The sequence below is a fragment of the Camellia sinensis genome, chromosome 10 (assembly GCF_055761805.1).
Source record: "Camellia sinensis isolate YWXY chromosome 10, ASM5576180v1, whole genome shotgun sequence".
In the NCBI taxonomy this organism is placed as follows: domain Eukaryota; kingdom Viridiplantae; phylum Streptophyta; class Magnoliopsida; order Ericales; family Theaceae; genus Camellia; species Camellia sinensis.
In genome coordinates, this window is record NC_138970.1 from 34,612,280 (window position 1) to 34,628,534 (window position 16,255).

Here is a 16,255-nt window from a genome sequence, read left to right on the forward strand (position 1 = left end):
CATTTTATCGTATGTCTCTACAAAAATGAACGGTAAATACATTTTAAAAAATAGATCATTCATTTTTTTAGAGATAAGTACGATAAAATAAAACTCTTACAATTATCGAAATAGCATAATTTTTTCATGAATGATATATGTTGAGGGCCCTACAAAATGAAGAGTTCAAATTATCAAAACAGAACTCGTGGTGGACTCTAACGGCCCCTCAAGTTCTCATATGTTGATATGTGAACATAAGAGAAATTTAATCTTATCTTTATGATCTAAACTATTAATTTTATAAGATTCATAGTATCAATTCTACATCCTTTACAGAGTACAACAACTACACAATTAAACTTAAGTGCTCACAACTTACTTGTACGGTGTTTACTTACACCTGTTGATCAAAAAAAAAAAAAAAAAGAAAAAGAAAAAAAAAACCGGTGTTTACTTACACCCAATGGGAGAATTTAAGAACAATACAACAATCCCATAAGTAAACACCCAGACGATACTCATAATTCAAAATCAATGGTTCAGATTTATTGAAGATATGGACCCACAACAACAACATCAAATATGAACCGTAGATTAGATATTCTGATTTATTTTCTGATTTTATATTCTGGGACCATAAAATTTTTGAGAATTTAAACGAGTCTCGAAACAAAGTTGGCCAAATAAAATAAGCCCATTTGGAATGTGAAATCTATTTGGAACCAGAAGGTGGATCCTAATGGAAAAACCAATTACACGATGTGTCATGTTCATATGAACAAAATCGGACTCCATCCAAGCAATCCAAAGTAGTGTAGTTTGGTTCAGTGAAACTCAGTTTCATAACCCTCCAATTCCATTCTCCAGAGTTTGTCATTACAATATTTTCTCAAGTAGTGCAAAGACAGACTGTTTGGCTTTTTAACTCGCATATACATTTTCTTTTTTCATATCTTTCGTGAAATTTTTTAAAATTTTAAATGTATTTAATCTAGATATATTTTTAAAAAAAAAAATTTTAACAAGCTCTACTTATAATTTTTAAGAAGGTAATCAATCACTGAAGTAAAAATATAATCTTTTTCTAATCTCATTTATTCAACAATTATTTTTCTATTTAGTGAAGCTGAGATGGATGCTCTTACCATACTTTTTGTAGAAAATTGTTATGTACCATGAGTTGTGTTTCAAATCCTATTTTGAAAATTAGATAGATGGTATAGATTTATAATTTGTGGGAAATGAGTCATACTTAGAATAATTGTGATCTATAAATGCGTTTTTTCTAGGTAATTTTTATAAATATGTAATATTGTTAGATTTTTATCTTTTTTATCTTTTTATTCTCAATATAAATATAAAATACAAACCCTAGGGCTTATGGTTTCCTTTCATATTTGATCTTTCTAGGTTTCAAAAAGGTAAACTGTCTTTGTTGCGATGAGAGCCAAGGTAAGATCTCTTCATCCCTTCCATTCCAATCTTTCAGAATCTATTTGCTTGTTCTAATTACACTTTTTGTTTGTATGTCTTTTACAGTGGAAGAAGAAGCGCGTAAGGAGATTGAAGAGGAAGCGTAGAAAGATGAGGCAGAGATCCAAGTAATCGTCTCTCTACAGATGTTGGTGGTTTTCTCACTGCCATTTATGTCCTTAGGGTTCTATTAAGCTATTACTTTTCATTTCGTGTTTTACTTTTCATTGGGGCTAATGAAGCACGTGGATTTTGTTGCTTCTTGACCATTTTTTATTATTCATTTGGTAGATTTGATAGTGTTAAAATTAAATTGTTGTTGGTCTTGATGACAATTCAAGCATACCAAATATTTCTTCTTCTTTTTTTGTCTTTATTTTTTTAATTTTTATTTTAGGAATATAACATAAATGGAAATGGAAATTTTAATTACAAATCAGGTGTGAATGAGAATTGCGTCTTATGTAACTAATTGCAAGTTTTTACTGGTTTCCAACTTGTTACTCATTTCCCATTTATATGGTACATGGGGGAATTGCAAAAGGTGAAAACAAATTACAGTAAAATAATTGCGAGCAAATGGATGCAAGTGATAGTTATGTTTGATGTGGAACGGACACAGATTCATTTGAATTTCCATAAAAATGCAATTGTTTTGAATTGTTTTTACTAAATTGCAATATCTCCATGATATTTTTCTTTTCTTTAGAAACCTATAAGTAGCTTGAGCTAAAACAATTTGAACAATTGTCATGTTTTCTTTGAGATGGCTCTTGAGTTGAGTTGAGTTTATTGGTCATATGATTTGGCAAGTGACACCATTTATTAATTAGCTGCTACCTTAATCATTGCTATAGATAGACATACAGCTTCCGCACCGGTACCCGAATTGCATCTCATCCGACAACAAATTTTGCTAAATAGATGTCACATGTCAATTTTTTTCATCACACTCTAGCATTGGTATCAAGTCGCAATAACCTGAATGTCTGGCCTTTTCATCCAATTAATGGAGACAAAAGTCCCAAAAAAGGATGGTGCAACTGAATAACATGGATATGTTTTTCCCAAAAGATACCAATGCTCTGAACACTGTATCAGGGCAAACAAAATGAAGTGAAATTTATGAAATAATTTCAGACTTTTCCCTCATTTTCTTCTTATTTTTTCTATGATTTCTTTTTCCCTCCCCCTTTCTTCACAATCCATGATTCGATTTTTCTTCAAGGAAAATGATATTATGTCACTGTCATCGTTAATTCTCCTATATGAAGAGAGGCACACAATACCAATGCTGTTTATATTGGTCTCGTACAATTATAGCTGGTCCATTTTCCACCAGTCTGATCTAAATTGATATTTGCAATCGACACTCAGATTAACTAGATGAAAACCCGAATGATCCACTTATGAGGGATCGGAGGTGGTTGATTTTGTAATTGGGCAGTGGATGCTTCCTATCATCTGCTATGATGAAGACAAACAAAGAAATTGCACGAGGTTGAGGAACACCAGAACAGAACTATTAGAAAAACGTTTACTTTGACATTAGATTGTGTCAGCAACAAAACCATTTACTTATTATGTCTAGAAAATATGTATCAGAGTAATTGGTAATTTCTCCTCTTCTTCCATTACAAATCCTAAAATGCAGATGATTATAAGATTAAAATTTTACTTTTATGTTTGCACTTTCTGATCGACTTTGAAGTCTGTGTTGTACTGTACAAAATTTAGAAGGAAAAGAGAATGTATAAAATTGAAAAAAAAGAAAAGAAAAAAAAGTATTAGTTATATTTTTTATTAAATTAATGAGTACCAAGATTTTTTTTTATTTGTTTTTAATAAGTAATCCAACATGATGGATAAGGTAGAGATCCAAGATTAACTTTGGCTTATTTTGGCAAGCTACTTAAAAGTCAACTTTTTGACTTTTTGACTTTTCAAGATCACATCACCTCTCTATTTTTTTGGAATTTTTGGTGAAACCCCCTTTTTTGGACCTTTTTTTAAGATAAAGGACAACTCAATGAATTCTCCTTCAAAAAGCACCTGAGTAAGAGAAGCCCAGCTCAATAAGGACATTCTATAATTTGTTTTTTTTTTTGTGACCATATTGCCCTCATATATATATATATATATATATATAAAATATATTTAAACAATCTCAGCTCATGCATACACCGATCTTGAAGACAATCTGCAAAGTGAAGATGATCTGCGAAATCCATTTAGACGATCTCAAAGTCTGAAGATCTCACCGCCGATGATCTCACCCTTGGTCAACAATACACGATCTCGCCATCCAAGATCAACACTCTCAATTACATGAGAGATTACGTTGCAAAGCTTTATAAATCTGTTGTTATTTTTTATTTGTTTTTGTTGATTTGCTGAGTTCAATCAGGTGTGTACTCTATTTTTGTTTGATATGATGAAAGTAAAATTTACTCTAGTTTGTGCTCTGTTTTTGTTTGACAGAATGAGAGTAAATTTTACTCTGGTATGTGCTCTATTTTTGTTTGATAAAATGAGAGTAAAATTTTACTCTGGTGGTATCTGTTATGTTTTCTTAACATGCAAGTAAAATTTTACTTTATGTCAGTGTAAAATTTTACTGTATTTCAGAGTAAAATTTACTCTGAATTGAAAGTAAAATTTTGCTGTTTTGTTGAATGTTTGTCTATGCAGTTTCTGATTTGTTTTCTGGTAAAATTTACTCTAAATCTTCAGAGTAAAATGTGCTCTGAATTGAAAGTAAAATTTTACTTTATTTCAAAGTAAAATTTTACTGTATTTCAGAGTAAAATTTACTCTGAATTGAAAGTAACATTTTACTGTGTTGTTGAATGTTTGTCTATGTAGTTTCTGATTTGTTTTCTAGTAAATTTTACTGTATTTCAGAGTAAAATTTACTCTGAATCTTAAAGTAAAATTTTACTATATTGTTGAATGTTTGTCTATGCATAAGAGAACAAACTTTATTTTTCATTAACCAGAGTAAAATTTTACTGTTATGAAAACAGAGTACATACTAGATAAATGAATTATAGTCAAATTTTACTTTAGATCTATGAATAAACAAATAAAAAACTCTCGATTTTTTATTGTAATATATCAATTTATCATTGTTTTTGACATATATGAGGTCATTTTATCTCAAATTTGAAATTATTGATCTCAAACATGAGTTCATAGGCATCAAATCTGAGATGGTAATGGATTTCAATGGACGATTTTAAGATTTCGATTTTGTAAGATGGATCGAAAATGGAGATCAAAAGGGTTTAGGGCTTAGAAAGAGAGAAAATAAAGGGAAGAGAGAGGATACGAGTAATGTAGAGATAGAAAAAGAAGAGAAATGGTTCAGCGAGGGTTTTGGATCATATGGAAGGGCATTTCAGCCTTTTCATCATATTTTTTTATTGAGGGACTTTTGAAACTATTATTTTGTTTGGTGGGCTTCACACAACAAAGGCCCCATAGAAGAGGCTTTTCACCAAAAATTCCTATTTTTTTTTATATGTTTTTCCAAAAAAAGCCAAAAAAAATAATAAAAAAAAAATTAATTTTTAGCCTACTTCCCAAAGCACCAAGTATCCCACTATTAAATGTAATGTCCATATTCAAGTATTATCATTGCATAATTCAGAGCTTTCTATACTTCATTTTTCCTCCCAAAATTGTGTTAAAAAAAATAATTTGTTCAAATTCAAATGATTATATAAATAAATTAAACTTCACATTAAAAACTATTAATTTTGTTTCAAATTGCCTTATTGGACTTGCAAATTGCAATGAGACCAATTCACCGTCATTTAAACACGGCCTTACAATGATTACTTTTTTTGCTTTCACCTTTCGTGAATTTTTGTAAGGATTTTCTGTCAAATATTAAAAATTAAGATCAATGAAATATTTTACAAAAAAAACTATTTTTCTTGTAAAATATATATTACAAAGCTTAAAAGTTAAAAATAATTTACATTTATTCCTTACATTACACAAAGTCAACTCAACTGCTAATATTATCATACAATTCAATTTATTTTTACATAATTTTCACATATTAAATTTCAATAGACTTTATACAAATACTACCCTCAACCAGTGTTCATTTGCGCGATAGATAGAATTCCTCTGAAAATGAACCAAAGGTCGTTGGGTATTGGTGATTCAAATCCACTCATCTATCACAAACTATTTTGGTTTTGGTTTTCTTGTTCTCTTTCGTTTTAGAGTAAGATTTCAAATATGTAAGCAAAAAGATAGATACTCCAAATTATATCCACATTTTCATTCCGGTGGCATCCCTCTACCTCTACCTCTAGCAGTATCTTGGGACCTCATTAAATACCAGAAAAACAAGTAGAGTACAACATACATAACAAACTACCCCAGGGATGGGATGAGCTATTTCTTACAAACACAGTGGAACTTAAATAATAGTATCTCCATAAAATTGAACCTTAATATAATATTCCCAACAAACATCTAGAGCCAAACACACTCCTATGTCAAACTCCATTTAGGATATCTAAACCCAACTCCAAACTTGATAGTAGGCGTGACCAAACACCCCATTTCAACACACACACAAAAAAAAAAAAAAAAAGTGCGGATTTTTTTGTTTTTGTTTACATCGTTGTCTTCATGCTTTCCTCTCTAACTTCTCTCTCATTTTCCTTAACTTCCTTGGTGGCCAAACACCGCACCCTTGCTTCACCCTTATGCCACAACCTTAACCCACCATCTCCACCACCGCCGGCCACCTTATCTCACCGGAAAAGGGTCCGGTCGGCCACTCCTTAAATCCATCTGAAAATAACACAATAGAAGTACCAACTCTAGATTTTTCTTAATCTTTTGAAGAATCAAAGCATGGGGTTTATTTTCCTGATGGACTAGAGGCTTGTAATTGGTAAGAATCTTTCTCTAAAAGTTTAGTTTAAGTTCTTACATATTTTGAGTTAGAGATGATGAAATTTTTGTATTTTAGATCTATTATGATTTGGGGATTGACTGTTGAATTTTATACTCACAATTAGTTTCTATGAATGTTTTACATGTTAAAAAAATGATCAATTTGATGGTTGTTTGGGAGATTAAGATTTTGGGTTAATCTAGGGTTTGAATGTGATGTAAAAATTGGAGATTTTGCTGTTAGGAAATTTATATGTTGAAATTGATTTGATAAATGGTAGATTGGGTATCTCTATATTCTATAGAGGAATTTTATAAGTGATTGAAGAGATTTTACTTAAGTTGTTGAGTTTATAAAAAAATGTTGATTTTTGACTTTTGTAGTTAATTGATGGTGGTATTGTGCATATAAATTGATTGGATATTTAAAAAGTCACTAACTCAAAGATGTACAAAGGATGGGCGTTGTGGAGATTGGATAAGTCATTTGTTTGGGTGACTTGAAGTTGGAGGAATTCTTTAGCTTGTCATTCCTTAGCATAATTTTATTTAGGATCATTTTTGTAGATGTTGTAATTTTCATTGAAAGCTTTTTCCTAATTTTAGGTCCTATTTATTAATTGTTAGGATTGGAGGAAGGCGTCTCTACACCTCTTGGGAATTAATTTGTAGAGTCTCAATCTACACTTTTGCTATTTTTGGAGGTGAGTATACTTACCATGGAAATTACCTTACCTCTATCTTTATTATAAAGTTTGAAGATAATTTTGAATTAAAGGAAGTGAATGATACATTCATCATGGTATATGTATAAAAAGAAAAATCTATAAATCTATTGAGGCCAATGATTGAGTTTAAATAAATATATGATTTCATTTGTATAATGAAGCACTAATTTTTTTTATGAGAATTTATTTAAGTTGAGTCCTTCAAATTTTATGATGATGATGATTGAATGACAATGAAACGTTGTACAAGGGTATTTTTTTTTTTTTTTTTTTTTATCATATAACCAAATATGGCCTTTAGGGCCACAAGGGCCAAAATGCTTTGGGGTCCTGGGGACCGAAATGTTTTAAGGACCATAAGGGTCGTTGTATATATAAGGGGTCCCGGGGACCGAAACATTTAAATGAGAATTGAAGTGCAACGTTGACATGAGTTATGTTCCTATGGTTATGTTTTGGGTAACAGTACCGTCACCACCTAAGTCGCGAGGTAACGCGACCCTAAGGCTATGTAGTGGTTCGTATGATGGACGTGAAATCTTAACGTATTGAAAAGTTGTATTTTTGTTTACTTTCATTATATTTATTTTTATTTTGTATAAATTTCAGTCTAATTAAGCTCTTATGTTTATTATCTTTATTTTGAACCCAATTGGAAGGAGCAAGTTTTATAACTCCATGGTATTGGTATACTCATTGGGCTTTAGCTCATTCTTTTAAATAATTTTTTTTTTTCAGATTCATAGACTTTTGTGTGGCTCGCCTCAACTTGGAAGACTATAAATTTTTTTGAAGGATCAAAGGTGGGCATCTTGTAGTTGAGGTTTTGCTTAGGGTCATTCTAGGATGTAAGTTTACCTTTTATTTTTTTATGAAGGAGGTTGATTGTAAATATTGCTTATGAAGTTGGATGTATTGATGGATTCGTGATTAGTATGTATTATTTTTTGGGGAGGAAATGCTTGGGAACTATCTTGTAGCATGATAATACTTTTTGTCTTTGAATAGATCATCTCATATATGTTGGGCAATTGAAAGGTCTTATGCACTTTTGGTGATGTGGTGATGTGAAGTAAGAATTATACAGGAATTGTGGCGTAAAGGTGCTATAGCGTTTGAGGTGCACCCTCTTGGCGGGGTTTTGCCTTGCCAAGATTGGGTCGTTACATTTTTGGTATCAGAGCATTAGGTTATGAATCTGTAGACTAGTTACTTTAGAATTAAAGTTGATAGGGTATTGTAGTTAGTAATTCGATTAGTGATGATGTTTAATAGCGATCTAGTATTCTAAGTTTTAATTGTCTTGTTATACAGGCGCGTATGGCAAGGCGAAAAGTTCATAAGAGTCGCCCCCTTATGGAAGAACTTGAGGCTGAGCGAGAGCCACCTCCTAGTGTTGAAAATGAAGTTCCACCTCGGGTTCAGGAAGAAGAGATTGAATATGAATCGCATAATGAGCAAACTCCAGAGTCAAGTGCCAATCCAGAAGCGGGGCATTCAGATAGAGTTGTACCACCAAGGGCTAACGCAGCTCCAGCATTTTTAGACCCTAGTGTGCAGCGTCTTTTAGTGTCAGTATAGCAATCCCGGTTGTCCCTTTACTGTTCTGTTGTATTCCAGACTCAGTTCCGTGGAGTTGGTAGTTGTATCTATCTTGTTGTCGTCCTTTAATTACATTTGTTTGAGTTTTAGGATGTGTTGGGCATGTTTCGAACAGGTGGGTTGAACCTTGGTCCAAAATCTTGTTGCCAGGCTTTTGGTCGTTCCGCTCGAGCGGGCCTTGCTGCGCTCGAGCGGAGATTGCACACTCTCAATATTTTGTGTCCCTGCAAAACTTCTGCAGGTGTGATTTTTACGCTCGAGCGGGTTTCTTTACGCTCGAGCGGTAGCGCTCGAGCGGTTAGTACTCTTTGGTGTAAGTTCTGGGAGGGGAAAATCCACGCTCGAGCGGACTGGTTTTCGCGCTCGAGCGGATGTACTTTATTCTTGTGTCTTGGCGCTCGAGCGGCCCTTCTTGCGCTCGAGCGTACCTAGTTTTTTGTTCTTGACGCTCGAGCGTTGTGTTCACCGCTCGAGCGGGAATGTCGTATATCAGTTGGCAGCTGGGCATTTTAAAATCACTTTTTACATTCTCTCTCTCTCTTACTTTCTAAAAAGATATTTTGAGAGCTCCTCTCTCTAGAAACTCCCTTCTCTCTAGAGTTTGATCTAGTTAGAGTGTCTCACTATCCTCCGGCCTTTGTAAAAAGTGTGTGGATCGTCGAGGGCTCCATTTTGATCCGTGGATCTTTGAGTTTGGAGCATTTTGGTTTTCTTCAACTTCCCCGTTTGAGCTCTAACTTCGAGGTAGGGATATCCTGCTCCTTCTCATGAGTTTTGTCTTTGAATTTTAGCATTTTGATGAGTTGGGGGTTGTTGGGTAATTTTGAGAAAGTTTGGGCCTTTGTGTAATTTTACAAAAGTTGGGGTTTTGTTTATATAAACTTATATGCATGTTTGGCATAGAGAAATGAGATCAATATTGGATTATTGGTGAAAATGGAACCTTAGGGTTGTGATGTTAATTTTGGGAAATGCTCTAATTACATTGACAAATTAATTGGTATAATTAATTTGAAGAAAAGAGGAATTAAATTGAGAATGTTGGAATTGGATGTGGATGAGATTAAAGGGTGTAGTTAGATTCGTTCATCGCTCACCTAGTTGAAATGTTGATTATATATCCATTTGGTGCATTTATTTTCAGTATAGAAATAACTGCTTTGGGCTATCGGTGGGGGATAGTCTTGATTGTTGTAGACACTGCATGACGATTAGGCAAACTAAAACTAATCGATTGAGTATGCTATTGAATATAGTGATTGGAATAATACATTAATTCTATGTATTGATTAATTGTATATGATCTATGTTTATATACATGTGTTGTGTGGGAGGAGATAGGGGATGTACTCCACGGTTTATTGGAAGAAACGGGCTGGACCTCTAAACTGAATTTTGTGTGACAGTGATACAACACTACAATGTGTATCAGGCTGTGAATTAGAAGTGTTTTTGTTTCAATAATACAGCACTACAATGTGTATTATTTGAGACTTATGGAAGTGTTTGAATTGATTTGATATAGCACTAAAATGTATATCGTTAACAATTGTAAGATATAGAAGTGATTCTATGTTATGTTGATACAGCACCGAAATGTGTATCTTTCACAAAGTGTGGGAATGGTTTATGTGTTATTGATACAGCATTAAAATGTGTATCCCTCATGAATTTTGAAAGTGTTGTAAAGATGAGTCTAAATGTTATTAAGTTATTTGGCTAGGGTTGAGCCTTGTTTCCAAACTCAAAGTTGGAAAAGACATGGGAAATGAAATGTAACATGGACTTAATGTCATCAAATCGAAATGTGATATATGTGGATGTATCTGTGTTGACCATCTATCAACTGCTAATCTTTTAGTCATTGTTCGTGGCTGGTTTAGTGTATTTCTACTGGGATGTGGCTCACCCTTTATGGGACATCATTTTCAGGTACAGGTAGCATGCCACCTCCAAGGACATAGCTTGGGAGGCTAGAGGCAGACAGATTGCTCTGTTATTTGCTTTCTTCTGATGTATTACATGTAAATTCAAGCCAAGGGCTTAATATGTATTGAGTTAGCACTCTTCTTTTTGTAACCAAGTGTTAACTTGGAAAGCTATAAGCCCGTAGGGCATTTGCTTTTGTTGTTAACATGTAATACTTTTGTAAGGAACTACTCTGATGAATAGAAGAATATTTATCTTTTATACCAATGCATGTCTAAGTTGATGGGTTTTAATGTTATTATTTTGTTGAGGGCGTTACAACTTGGTATCAGAGCCTACCAGGTTCGAATACTTTGGGTACGTTGGAAGTGATTAGTATCACAATGGGTTTGTCTCACTTGTTAGAGACTTATGTGTGACATTATGTGTTTATTTGATAACATGTTTATGTGACTACTTGGGTATGGGATTTGGTTTCTAGGATGTTGATTGGATCCTTCGGTTTCTGTGAGTCTTGTTGGAAAAGCACTTGATCAATGTTGTTTCCAACCGGAACTCTAGTAATGCCTAGGGACTATCATTATCCGGAAATGAAATTCGTAAGTGCTTATGTGTTTATGTGCTTACGTGGAGTGAATTATAGTTGTCCATGTATTAGGACGCGAGTGTTTAGTTTTGGCACATTTATGAATGTGCTAACGTTCTTCGTTACCTTTATTAGGATGTCAGGACGAGGACGCGGTAGACATGGCAGACGTGGTAGGCAGGAGATGCCTTTACCGGATGATCTTCCGGCACAGCAGGAGGGGGTTGGCCAGGCCAATGTGGCCGAGCCAGTAGGTCAGGAGGCTATGGGCGCTTTAGCCCGAGGGATAGCCAATGCTTTGAGGGAGTCTGTGGGTATTTTTCGAGCTGAGAATCCAGTTCAGGCTCCAGTTCAGACCCAGGTTGTTGAGGCAAGGCCTTCCTTCTTGAAAAGGGAGTTTTTCCGGTCCAACCCGGACGAGTTTATTGGGGATCCGAAGGAGCCACTGAAGGCTGACGAGTGGTTAGAGCAAGTGAGTAAGACGTTCGAGATGCTTGGCATCGAGGACGAAGCGTTGAAAGTGACCTTGGCATCCTTCCAGCTTAAAGGGGGTGTGGGTCAGTGGTGGAAATACATGAGGGGCCGTATTGTTGGCACGTGGGAGGCTTTTGTGGAGGCTTTTCAGGAGAAGTATTTATCTCCAGCAGTCAGGGAGAAGCTGAGAGACCAGTTCTGTCAGCTTTTGCAGTGGAGTTCTTCAGTAGCCGAGTATGAGGCTGCTTTCACTAGCTTGTCCAGGTTCGCACCTGAACTTGTGGCGTCCGAGGAACGCTGCTGTATTGAGTTTGAGAAGAGGTTGAGGCGCGGCCTCAAGATGAGGGTTGGAGGTTCGATGATCTGAGATTATGGGCGCTTGGTTGATGCTGCAGCCTATATGGAAATCATGATGCAGGAAGAGGAGGACAGAGAGGCTCCAAGAGTAGCCAAGATGGTCAGGGTGATGGCAGGAGACAGAGGGGTGCTAACCCTCAGCAGTCTCAGGGTGGTGTTGCTAGGTCGACCTTTCCAGTGCCGAGTGTAGGCTCGGGGAGAGGTAATCAGGGGGAGTTCACCTGTTACAAGTGTGGTCAGTAAGGCCACAAGGCTTCAGTTTGCCCACAGAGGGGAAGAGGTCAGAGAGCTGCTTCATCTTCAGCTAGACCGCAGAGCCAGAGTCAGGGCAGCGGTCAGCCCTTGTCTTGTTATCAATGTGGTCAACCTGGGCACCTGAAGAGGTTTTGCCCACAGTTGAGTGCCACTTCAGGCGCGTCTGGTTCTAGGCAGACGCAGGGTTTTCAGCCAGCTCAGTCTGTGCAGGCCTCGAGGGCCAATCAGGGAGCTTCGTCATCCCAGTCAGTGCAGTAATCGTTTGCTCTGAGGGGTGAGCAGTTGAATCAGGGGCCTACAGGGCGCGTGTATGCTGTTACCGCGCAGGACCTAGTACCGGCTCCGTCAGTAGTGAGAGGTACCTTTCTGTTTTGTAACTCGGTTGCTAGTGTATTGATTGATACGGGTGCATCTCATTCTTTTGTATCTGCTGCATTTACATCTGTTTTGGAATTGGAGTTGGCACAGTTAGCATCTCTTATATGTGTAGAATTGCCTGTTGGTGGTGAGTTGATCTTGAAACAAGGTGTTAGAGGTTGTGATATAGAGGTCGCCGACCATAGGCTTCCTTTTCCTTTTGTTGTCATGCCCATGAAGGGTTTTGATGTTATTTTGGGTATGGACTGGCTATCGTCATACCGGGCTGTTATTGATTGCTACTGCCAGAGGGTCACAGTATGTACATTGAGCGGGGAGTGTTTCCATTTCTTGGGGGATCGGGTTGGTAGTGTGTTGCCACCGGTGTATGATCCGCGAGGGCAGAATAAGCTTAGTGGTCTACTTCCCAGCTTTATGAGTGGTGAGTGTGATGAGACCCAGATTGTATTGCCGAGGGTGGTTTGTGAGTATTCAGATGTTTTTCCCGAGGATCTCGTTAGTTTGCCACCTCACCGAGAGATAGAGTTCTCTATTGATTTAGTGCCCGGCACAGCGCCGATTTCTATGGCACCTTACCGTTTTGCCCTAGCCGAGTTGAGTGAGTTGAAGATTCAGCTCCAGGAATTGCTAGATAAGGGTTTTGTTCGCCCTAGTGTTTCGCCGTGGGGAGCACCGGACATCTTTGCTAAAAAGAAAGATGGTGCCTTGAGATTGTGTATAGACTACCGGAAGTTGAATCGGGCTACGGTCAAGAATAAGTACCCTATGCCCCGCATAGATGATCTGTTTGACCAGTTGAAGGGTTCCCGTTGTTTCTCTAAGATAGACTTGAGATCGGGTTACCACCAGTTGAGGGTTAGGGAGGAGGATATTCCGAAGACGGCATTCCGTACGCAGTATGGCCACTATGAGTTTTTGGTGATGCTGTTTGGGCTCACCAATGCACCGGCAGTCTTTATGGACTTGATGAACCGGATCTTCCGGGAATTCTTAGATCGATTTGTAGTCGTTTTTGTGGACGACATCCTTATCTATTCGCCTTATGAGGAGGAGCACGAGAAACATTTGAGAGTGGTGCTTGAATTGCTTAGAGCCCATAGGCTGTATGCCAAATTTGGGAAGTGTGAGTTCTGGCTAGGGGAGGTCAAATTCTTAGGCCATGTGGTATTCAGGGAAGGGGTGTCTGTTGATACATCCAAGGTAGAGGCAGTGCAAGATTGGGCACAGCCTAAGAGTGTGTTTGCGATCTGCAGTTTTCTACGATTAGCTGGGTATTACCGTCAGTTTGTGAAAGATTTCTCCAGGCTAGCTTCGCCGTTGACTAGATTGACGCGAAAAGAGGTCAAGTTTGTGTGGAGTGAGACTTGCGAAAAGTCGTTCCAAGAGTTGAAGGTTAGATTGACCACCGCTCCGATCTTGATTATTCCGGAGAGAGGGTTGAGTTATGCAGTTTATTGTGATGCCTCACGAGAGGGTTTGGGTTGCGTGTTGATGCAAGAGGGAAAGGTGGTAGCTTATGGCTCACGTCAGTTGAAAATTCACAAGAAGAATTACCCCACACACGACCTAGAGTTAGCAGCAGTGATCTTCGCCTTGAAGATTTGGGGGCACTACCTTTATGGTGAGAGGTTCGAGGTGTTCTCGGACCACAAGAGTTTGAAGTATCTGTTTACACAGAGGGACTTGAATTTGAGGCAGAGGAGATGGATGGAGTTCATTGAGGACTATGATTTTGAGTTGCACTATCACCCGGGGAAGGCCAATGTTGTGGCCGATGCCCTTAGTAGGAAATCCATTAGTGATGTAGCTTGTATAACCATCTAGGAATGGGAGATGTTGGGTGCACTGGGCGAATCTGTTGAGCTTGCGCCCCGGTTGTCCCTTTACTGTTCTGTTGTATTCCGAACTCGGTTCCGTGGAGTTGGTAGTTGTATCTATCTTGTTATCATCCTTTAATTCCATTTGTTTGAGTTTTAGGATGTGTTGGGCATGTCTCGAACAGGTGGGTTGAACCTTGGTCTAAAATCTTATTGCCTGGTTTTTGGTCGTTCCGCTCGAGCGGGCCTTGTTGCGCTCGAGCGGAGATTGCACACTCCCAATATTTCGTGTCCCTGCAAAACTTCTGCAGGTGTGATTTTTACGCTCGAGCGGGTTTCTTTACGCTCGAGCGGTAGCGCTCGAGCGGGTACTCTGGCGCTCAAGCGGGTAGTACTCTTTGGTGTAAGTTCTGGGAGGGAAAAATCCACGCTCGAGCGGACTGGTTTTCGCGCTCGAGCGGATCTACTTTATTCTTGTGTCTTGGCGCTCGAGCGGGCCTTCTTGCGCTCGAGCGTACCTAGTTTTTTGTTCTTGACGCTCGAGCATTGTGTTCTCCGCTCGAGCGGGAATGTCGTATATCAGTTGGCAGCTGGGCATTTTAAAATCACTTTTTACATTCTCTCTCTCTCTCTTACTTTCTAAAAAGATATTTTGAGAGCTCCTCTCTCTAGAAACTCCCTTCTCTCTAGGGTTTGATCTAGTTAGAGTGTCTCACTATCCTCCGGCCTTTGTAAAAAGTGTGTGGATCGTCGAGGGCTCCATTTTGATCCGTGGATCTTTGAGTTTGGAGCATTTTGGTTTTCTTCAACTTCCCCGTTTGAGCTCTAACTTCGAGGTAGGGATATCCTGCTCCTTCTCATGAGTTTTGTCTTTGAATTTTAGCATTTTGATGAGTTGGGGGTTGTTGGGTAATTTTGAGAAAGTTTGGGCCTTTGTGTAATTTTACAAAAGTTAGGGTTTTGTTTATATAAACTTATATGCATGTTTGGCATAGAGAAATGAGATCAATATTGGATTATTGGTGAAAATGGAACCTTAGGGTTGTGATGTTAATTTTGGGAAATGCTCTAATTACATTGACAAATTAATTGGTATAATTAATTTGAAGAAAAGAGGAATTAAATTGAGAATGTTGGAATTGGATGTGGATGAGATTAAAGGGTGCAGTTAGATTCGTTCATCACTCACCTAGTTGAAATGTTGATTATATATCCATTTGGTGCATTTATTTTCAGTATAGAAATAACTGCTTTGAGCTATCGGTGGGGGATAGTCTTGATTGTTGTAGACACTGCATGGCGATTTGGCAAACTAAAACTAATCGATTGAGTATGCTATTGAATATAGTGATTGGAATAATACATTAATTCTATGTATTGATTGATTGTATATGATCTATGTTTATATACATGTGTTGTGTGGGAGGAGATAGGGGATGTACTCCACGGTTTATTGGAAGAAAGGGGCAGGACCTCTGAACCGAATTTTGTGTGACAGTGATACAGCACTACAATGTGTATCAGGCTGCGAATTAGAAGTGTTTTTGTTTCAATAATACAGCACTACAATGTGTATTATTTGAGACTTATGGAAGTGTTTGAATTGATTTGATATAGCACTAAAATGTATATCATTAACAATTGTAAGATATAGAAGTGATTCTATGTTATGTTGATACAGCACCGAAATGTGTATCTTTCACAAAGTGTGGGAATGGTTTATGTGTTATTGATACAGCATTAAAATGTGT

At 37.3% G+C, this 16,255-nt stretch overlaps 1 long non-coding RNA gene across 1 annotated transcript; it reads left to right on the forward strand.

Annotated features, from left to right (window-relative positions):
• The first annotated feature begins 6,232 nt into the window (after positions 1–6,232).
• LOC114307300 (uncharacterized) lies at positions 6,233–8,446 on the forward strand. The gene is made up of 3 exons (XR_014343209.1): positions 6,233–6,376; positions 7,006–7,082; positions 7,845–8,446. It is a non-coding gene; the product is annotated as an uncharacterized LOC114307300 (long non-coding RNA).
• The last annotated feature ends 7,809 nt before the right edge of the window (positions 8,447–16,255 follow it).